Consider the following 9,398-nt stretch of genomic DNA (forward strand, 5'->3'; position numbering starts at 1 on the left):
GAAGAGTGCAAATAGAGAGGAGCACATGTAAACATTAGGATAGAGAAAGAGATGTGCAAAATAAGGCTTCAAGACAGCAGCTGCACTCTGTTGCTTTTTGTGTTTACAATGTTTAAGACTCTTCCTGCTCCCTGCCTAGTGTGCTCTTTACCAAAATGCAAATAGCAAATAAGCTTTCTAGTGTCTCAGTCCTTTTTATTTAAAAAAGGCTTAACTTTCACAGTAGTCAATACTTAAATCATGAAGTAGTGAGAAAGTAGGGAGAAAAATTTCATTCATGATGTCCCACATTTACCTTAATCAGTATTTCAGACTATGTCTTTTCAATTTAAAACATTCACAGTTCCCCTTTCACTAGAGAAACAAAGTTCTAGAAGACTTTCATCAGTCAAATCCATTTACATAAATAAATTCCCTTGTTATTTATTTGAAAATTGTAAGTAGTTTAATATACATTAGAGGGAAGAAAAATTCTCCATTCTAAACCAACATTAATTAAATGCTCACCAACATATCATTGTTACCGTATCAATATCTGTTTATGCAGAATCCCAGACCTGGGAAAGAGAAGATTATTTTTCAGATATAATGATGCATTATTTATGACAATATTTTAAATTATTTTGTCTTAGCTATGCTTGTAATAGTTATTCTATATTCTTTAATTTCAGCTCTCTGACATTTGCTTTGATTTTTTTTTAAAGGTATTTAATTAATCTTCAATTGAGGAGAGAATTGCGCATCACACTGGCAGACCTTTAATTTTCAGAACAGTGTCTATTTTCTTGTGTGCTGCTTCATAAAACAAATTGCTCCCTATAATCTGTAAAACAATAAAGAAAATTATTATATTGTAGCCCATTCATACTCTACTGCCCTTCTTAATACCATTTTGTAAATCAAGCAGTGAAGGAAATTACCAAGTCATGACAAGGAAATAGGAGACAATTATTTTGAACAAGTTTTTAAAAAAGGAGAATATAAATTAAGGTTAAATGAAATGGGAATTGTATTTATGTTATGACTTAATTTTAAACTAATTCACTTTAAAGTTGATTTTAAAAATATACACTAAAACAAATAGTGGTTTAAAGTTATATATTTATCGTGCAGAAGAGCATTCGTGATCTGTTCAGGTGGCACAACTGTGCTGGTAAAATTTTTGGTTATCATTGGTATACCATGAGGTCTGAGAAAGGGCTAAAAGAGGAAAAATATCTCAGAAAAACAAAACAAACAACCAGAACCAAACCAACCAACCAACCAACCAAACAAACAAAACCCCAAAATAAACAGACAAGATTTTAGAGTTTTCCTGTGAAATATTTTTTTAATGCTCAAATTTGTGATTATCCTATTTTTTCTATATAAACGATCGAATTACCTTGCATTTCCCTTCAGTTTTTGATTTTTAGGCACTGACAGGAAGATCACCTTCTGACAGTAAAGACCTGTAGGGAGTCCCTCACTCTGCTGTTTTATATCAGCTCATCTTCTGCAGGGGCCCTTGCACATCCTTGTAAGACTTGTCCTTGGGGTCTAACTAGACTATGAATATGCAAAATTGTAATAAATTAAAATGGGTACAAAAATGTAATAAATGAAAACATGACCTTGAGCTGCCTGAAAGAAAAATAAGTGCCTGAGAACTGACATGTGAGCTCCAGCACATCAGAGGAAAGCTGTCCATTCATTCCTGCTGGGGCAGACTGAGGAAAAACCTTACACATGAAAATATTTGATGATTTTCAGGTCCTCAGCATTGTGCTCTTCAATGCTCTGGTAAGAATGCTGCTCTGAGAAGACAAAGCAGAGTTGCTATCTAGGACAGGACGGGAGTCACCCACAGCCTTTGCTGAACACCACTTCTCCGAAGAACATAATCTGGAGTGTTCAGACAACTTCATCTCTGCTCATTCCAGTTCTAGAACAAGGTGTAATTGCATAGCTCGCTCTAGCTTAGCTGGATAATGGCCCTGAATGCAGTGCAGATATACATGCTGATACTTTCAGATATTATCTGCATTTTCTTTAACACAAAATTATACAGATGTGTCTTAAAGCATTAACCTAATGTACTAGCTAAATTACACTAGGGCTTATATTTTCTGCCTGTCTACATTTTTACTGGTTTCAAGGGAGCACAACATTTCCATGTTGAACATACTGCTATCTGTGTTTTAGTTGTAAGTGTTGCTGACTTTCACCCTAGGGTTGTCAAGATTTCAGCAATGGGAAAGTGATCCCTGTAAATACATAATAAATTAGTTTGTAGAATTTACTGACATCTTTGCCTGAAATATGTCAGTTGTTATTATTGCCATGTCTGAATGCAGACACAACATATTTATCTCACATATTTTAAAGATGCCTTTGGAAGCCCACAAGAGGAATCATAATCCTTTTCTTATAATCAGAAGTAATAAACTCACTCTTTCTATTCAGCAATTTGACTTATTCTTTGATTTTAGAGCAAATAGTATATTCTAGCCAGAGGGAAACCTTATGAATTTTTACCAGCAAAATTGCACTTCTGCATCTCACTATTCCCCTAACAACTTTAACATGTATAACAAGAAAGCATTTTTCAGCCCTTCTACCATTTCAGGCTTAAAATTATGTTAAAATTGCATTATTTATTTAGAAAAAAAAATTATAGACATAATATTTACTTTATAACTAAGACTGACTAACTTCAAATTTTCCAATCCTGTCCATCCCCATGACTACAGAGCACAGGCTGAGCAACCAATGTGCTAAAGCCTAAATTCACAGTGCAACACAACATTTAAGGATCAACTGAGGAGGGCATTTTACTGGTCAAGGTTGGATGCCATGTGAGAAATATGCTAAAATACAGGAATACCTTCAAATTGAAAATTGTAGTTCTTAAATAGCCTGTATCTTCACAAAATGAATGGGGAAAAAAAGCCCAACTAGAGCTTTTAATTTAAAGTCTTGTAAGAAAATGTGTCCAGCTTATCCTTCTCAGAACTCAAAGCACAGAACAAAAAAACAATATGGAGAAACTTTTACTCTGGAAGGGATGACTTTGCTTTGGTAAAGTAATACCAAAATTTACATGCATGTAAAAAATCTGCATATATTTCTTTATTAGTTAATAAGAGCATTTTTGAAAATTGATTTTAGTAAATTTTTAATTATTCTGAGGACTAAATTGATGCAGATGTGAGTCTCAACAAGGTTGCAAGACACAATTTTTGATAATTCACATTATTCATGTATGGAATAGCATACAAAAGTTTATTCTTACAATTTATATGAAATACAGAAGATAAAGATTATTTTGTAAACCTGTATATAAAAGAAATAGTCACTGCATTATGTCAGTAAACACTCTGTTAACAATCTTGTGTACTTCTTAGAGAGTTATGAAAAGTAGTGGAATTTCCTTCTTTGGTTCTTCTGTGATAGACGGATTTAATCGCATTTTTAAAATCATGAAGTATACGAAAATCCAAATCTCATAATTTTGGGTATATCAATGCCATGTAACGAAGGCCATATGGAATTTGATGGAGTTTCTCTTCAGAATTCTCTGGTAAATAAACAAAAAAGATGCTGAGAGTCCAGAGCACAGTCAGGACTCTGAAGAAGTGTTTGAAGCTGCTCTGTGTAAGTTAAGGGGAATGACAGCTCTAGGTGTGCCTAATTACAGCTGTCTACATGTTCACCACTCCTATTTTTCCCAAATTGCCTCACAGAGATTTTTGAATGCCTGTGATAAAATCACAGACTTGTGGAAGAAGAATTTCCATATTGTCTCTATTCAATCCCAACGTGCTTGAACTCACCGCAGTCTTGTTGCTTGTGTTATGCAGGTCGGACAAGATTCTCACAATGGCCCCTGCAGGCCATGTAAGGAATGTCGTAGCATTAAAATGTAGAACATTTCTTCATTTTATGTTCTGCTGAGGCTGCAAAGTTTGTAACAGGCAGTTCTGAGATAACAATCCTTATTCTTTTTAATAAGCATAGTGTATTTCAACCAAGCTCATTATTCTGCCTTAGGTTCTGCTGCTTGTGTTCTAGTTTCTCAAAAGACTTAGCAGTGTGTTGGTTTATTGATACTTCTTCCTAAATCTATTTTTCCTACTTGCTCATTCAAACCTGTCTGCTCAGAAGTTGGCTTGCATAAAAATGTATTGGTATGAACCATGCTGTATGAGATTTCAATTGTGCAAAAATGGATCATCATCTCCTTTTAACCTTTCAAATTATTCTATAATAATTTCCATCATTCTGTTTGGTATCCAGAAATGTCCAGAGCCTTCCTGAGGGCCTTGCTATAAATATTATAGCAGGTAAAGTCTAGTTCAAGATTGTAATTACATTATTGAAAGACATACTGCAGAGTAGCTATTCTAAAGTGACAGGAAATAATTTGAAAGTCCTTTTTTAATTTATGATAAGATATATCATTACTCTGTTGAAATAAATCTAATTATTTGGAGTTTTTTTGTTGTTGCAGGCTTACTGGAAATAAGGGATAGAAAACATTTCTTGATTTTGTAAGAGTATTTTTAGAAATTAAAAATGAAAATACTGTGATAATATATTAGGACTGTCTGTTTCAAAGCATCCTTGTAAGCCATAAGTGCATATACGTGTAAGAATCTGATTTATAGATCTGATTGGATTTGAAGTGGAAAAATATTTTGAATTAATAGATCTTGTAAGCAAAACATTCTGAAGAAGACCTCTTCATGACTACTACTGGCATATTGCCAACATCTGTCAAAATAAATGTTTTAGGAAAACTTTAGGAAATCTAGTCCTAGCTATGTCTTCCCCTGATTTTCATGATGAACATGCCCAGGGGATTGCTACGAAAAGTAAGACACACAGGAAATTTAATCAAAGAATAAGAAATTTTTCATTTGAGAGATTTTGCTGAAAACCATTCATGCCAGCATTGTCTCTGAAACCATATCAAAGACAATAAATATTTCTAAAGAAAGGAACTCTTGAACTGCAAATACGCTTCCTCACACACTAGCAAAGAATGAGCACTAGCTGGGCTTTCCTGCTGGCTCCTGAATGTTTATTCACATAAGTGAATGCTGATGTGCTTGTTCTGGTAGTGAAAAAGAAGCAGTGTCCTGCTTTTCTGTGTTGATCTATGCTGGTCTGATCATGACTGCTCCGCCTTCACAGAACCATGTCTCTTCCTTATCACAGCCAGTGTTAGTGATCAAACACTGTCCACTTGCCTGAGTAATAAATGTGATAAAACCCAGAAAGTGTAAGTGGCTTTGAGAACACAGCCAGTTTTCTGCTTAACTATTATCTCCTTGCACTTTATCACCACAATCTTGTGCACTTCATGTGAACAGCCTGATCTCTGCCTTGCTGTCTACAGTGATAACTGAGTATTCTCTGTTCTAGTCTGTTCTTCAGTTTACGGGTACAGTCCTCTTTGAATTTTAGCAATCTCATTTTATTGATCACTGCATTTTGTTTTTGATTTTTGAGGTGGAATGAAAGAGGATTCTGCTCCATACAATGCTTTTTTTTTTTATTTTTGGAAAAATCTTCCTTATGTCATTGCCTTGATATTACTTCAGCTTAGAGCTCTAGCAAACACTTTCTGCATGACGAGTTATTGTGTTTCTTGTGAATAATTCTTTGATAGTCTATTTTCTTGTTAGTATTGGAGAATGTTTTTACCTTGTCTTTACAGCTATTTCTCTGCTTGCTTGCTTCCTCCCTTCCTCTCCTTTTTTTTTTTTCCTGCCATCCTTTCTTCCTCCCACCCTTTCCTCTCTTCAGTCTTTTTCAACCTGCCTCCTTTTTTTTCTCCTTTCTGAATTGTGTGGCCTCAGAGTGACTCATGCCAAGACATCTAAGCTGTAACAGCACAACAAGATTCTTGCATGTGGTCATTATGCAGTTTGCAGCTAACCTCCAACTTTAGCATATGATCATAAATACAGAATCTCAACAAATCTCCTGATTGTTTTGTCGCCTGCTAAATGGTTATTTCATGTACCATTAGGATGAATTATCTCAATTTTTACATTTAGGCAAAACAATCCATTTGCTCATGGCCAAATGAGTATATTTTGCTCATAAATGCTGTTTCAGCAGCAAGCAGGAGAGACATGAAAACTTGGAGAAAGAACATTTTTACTGCTATTCAACCTGAATATACAAACTGTAAAGATACTTGAGGGATTTTCCCAGCCAATTCCAAGGAAAGCAAGACAGCTATCTGCAGGAGAGTCATCCACAAGTACCAAAGTAGGACCAAAAATATTCACACTCTGATACACCATGCAAATCTTTTTCTATAATGCTGCTGCTAAAACTGAGAAAACTAATGATCAAAAAAAATTTAAATTAACTCTTACTAGATACTGTTTGTAATAAAAACTGTCATAGCAACCCTTTCCTTTGTTTCAGTTAAACAAATTTATAAATAAATGATAAAAAAAATAAATAGATGTGTAGGTGAAATAAATGATAGGAGTAAATAAAGGTCAAGGTTTTGAAAATATCATTTAAGGTTTTAGGAAAACTGTTAAAAAATTTAGTAGGGCTTTTAGCCCAATTTAGTTGGGCTATTTTTTGTTTCCTTATTTCAATACAATAAAACACCCACTCAATTGCTAAACTGCTTTATGTGATCACATGTATGACAACAGTATACCCCAAAAACTCCAGATAGAAGTGAAGCACGTGAAACTTCTTTAAACCAGAACAAATTGTATGCTCTTGTTTCTTACCCTGCACCACTCTAGTGCCAGTTGCAACATTTGGTGAGTCAGTTCAACTCATATGGAAGAAATGTCTTTATTTTTTCACTGTATTTTTGCTTGCAGGATTGGTGACTTGAACTGGCACACAGAGATATACCTACTGAGTACCAGATAAGCTGCTTCAGGAAAAGTAAAACCCCACAGATGTGTCTATACAGAAGAGCACTGTAAGGGAGGAAAGAAGAGAGGCGTCTTTTTCTTTGTAGTCATTAATTGCTAAATTGCCTCAGACATTGTTCTTTATTTCAACATCAGGTTTAATCAGAAACAATTTGCCTTAAAATGTCACCCTGTGTAAGAAAGAGAAAGGTGATAGCTTTCATGACTGGAAAAGATAAACTGGTGGTTTATAAAATATTTAAAGAACATTATTTGAATTTTATCGTATGATGTAGAACGAACACTCAACATCTTAGATTCTCAGATCGATTTTCAGCAATTGGGAAAAATAAATATAGTATTTTCTTGTTGAGGAAGAAACAACCATAACATTATCAGTGTCCAGGGTAAGGCTCAAATCTGTAAATGAAAGCACATTCACCATCTTATTTTTTTTAAGAAAGTCCAAATTTCCAGGATATTTTTTTTAAATGTTCATCAATAGCATTACACGTATTTCACACACAGAGGATTAGTACAGCTAGCTGGTACTTTTTATTGCAATTTGCTTTAAATTTGGGGAAAAAAAAAGGTGCTATGATATATGTATTTTTAAATTTGTCCTAAAAAAATTTCAAGAAACAAATTTACAGTGCGTTGAAGGAATTATTCTGTTCTGTAGAAGAAAGACAAGGCATCCATTTTGCCAGCACGAGCTGTTATTTAAGAAGCTAGTGAATAAACTGTTCATGTTTCTGTGTTTCTATGTATGCTTCTACTTCAAAGAAGTAGGCACTACTGTGAATAAGGGATAAATCAATGTGAAACGATTTTAAATTTTCTGATCTCTATTCGCATTTCATCTGTCTTATGCAGGAAAGCAGATGTACCCTACTGTACTTAAACCTTTTTTCTGGGACTTGGTAGTCCATCCTTGTGTTCTGTTTTGCATTTTCCCAATAATATTCCCATTTACTTCTCTACTTTTTGGATACTAAAGTTTGAATAAAACCCAAGAAAATTGTCATTCAAGAATCTAGTTTAGGAGTTTTTAAATGTTAATGTGATTAAATGGTAAAATGATTACAAGAAACACTTGAAGAAAAACAGAACAATGTAGGATTGATTAGAGCACTTTTAAAAATAAATGTGTTTTTCAAAGAACCATCCAAATGAGAACCTTGGAATCAAAAACACATCCCATAATAACATAAACACAATAGCTGTAGAGGTAATGTGTCCACTGCCACAAATAGCTCCCTGACATTTTCTGAGAAACTATTGTTAAAAAGGAGATTATTCATTTTTTCATGCTGTTTCTGAGGTCTCTCTGTGTATTTACTTTTAAAGACAGTTCTTGTTACACAAGCAGTAGCTGTTCTGAGTTTTTATCAGAAGAAAAACCAAACCTCAGGCATGGACCACCTTACTGACACTGTTTAATAATTTGCAGTTGCTCGGTTAAGGTGCAGTAACAGAATGAAATTCATGTGTTAGCAAGGACTGGCTCCTGATGATGTCTGCAGGCATCTTGGGTTTTGTAATAATTTTGTTGAGTTTTTCCAGATGCTTTACCAAGGGCAAGCAGTCTTCTGATTCTTTGCCTATTGGGTCCACTTACAGCTTTTTCCTTTTTTTGTTTTCAACCCTTTTTCAGTCTTAACAGCCTTACCCAAGGTCCATGACTTATTAACTACTTATAGATGACAGATAATAAAGGAATGTTACAAGGAGTACAGGGTTTGCATTCTAGACTGTCAATAGATGGGGTTTTTTTAATGCCATAATTTGTATCTACTTAGAGGATTGCTTTAACTAAACAACTTCACTATTAAATCTCAGTTCTAAGGAATTTATTCTATTTTCTCTATAATTTGTTGAAGGAACGTGGGTTCTCAGAAATATTTTTATCCCTTTCTAAAACAGGCAGGCAAAATTAATTCCGTTGTGGGATAATTGTGATGGGTGTGCATATCTTTTTCCTCTATCTCTGTTAGTGTAGAAAGAGCCTACAACTAAGTACTTTGGTGGACTTAAACATGACAGCTGATTTTAGGTTTGTTTCTGTCAGGAGACTAGCATAAAAGGATTTCTGCCAGACCCAAGGCATAGGTTGACTATCTGATGAGAGATTTGCCTACCATTATAACAACATCACATCATGTTATATACTCCTAAAGAGTATTTTGGTTAACTTAGAAGTATCTGTCTGTGTGAATTTTCTACATTTATGACTATTTTCCCTCATGTCTCCTGTCCCCTGCTCTGTAACTCAGCCTGGTAGGGTCCTACACATAAACAGAATGTATTTCTCACAAAGACTGTGAACATCAGATGGTAAGAAAGAAGCATGAAGATTTTTTTTCATTGATTGAGGGGTTTTTGAGCCAGTAGCACATGTTTAGTAGATGTTTATCTTCCACTACAGAGCAAATACATAAAATATCAAATTAAATTGAACTTTTTGTAGTGCATTAAATACAGTTTGAAAATTTTGTTTTATTCTTAAACCATTTA

This window comes from Catharus ustulatus, chromosome 3 (assembly GCF_009819885.2).
Source record: "Catharus ustulatus isolate bCatUst1 chromosome 3, bCatUst1.pri.v2, whole genome shotgun sequence".
Lineage (NCBI taxonomy): Eukaryota > Metazoa > Chordata > Aves > Passeriformes > Turdidae > Catharus > Catharus ustulatus.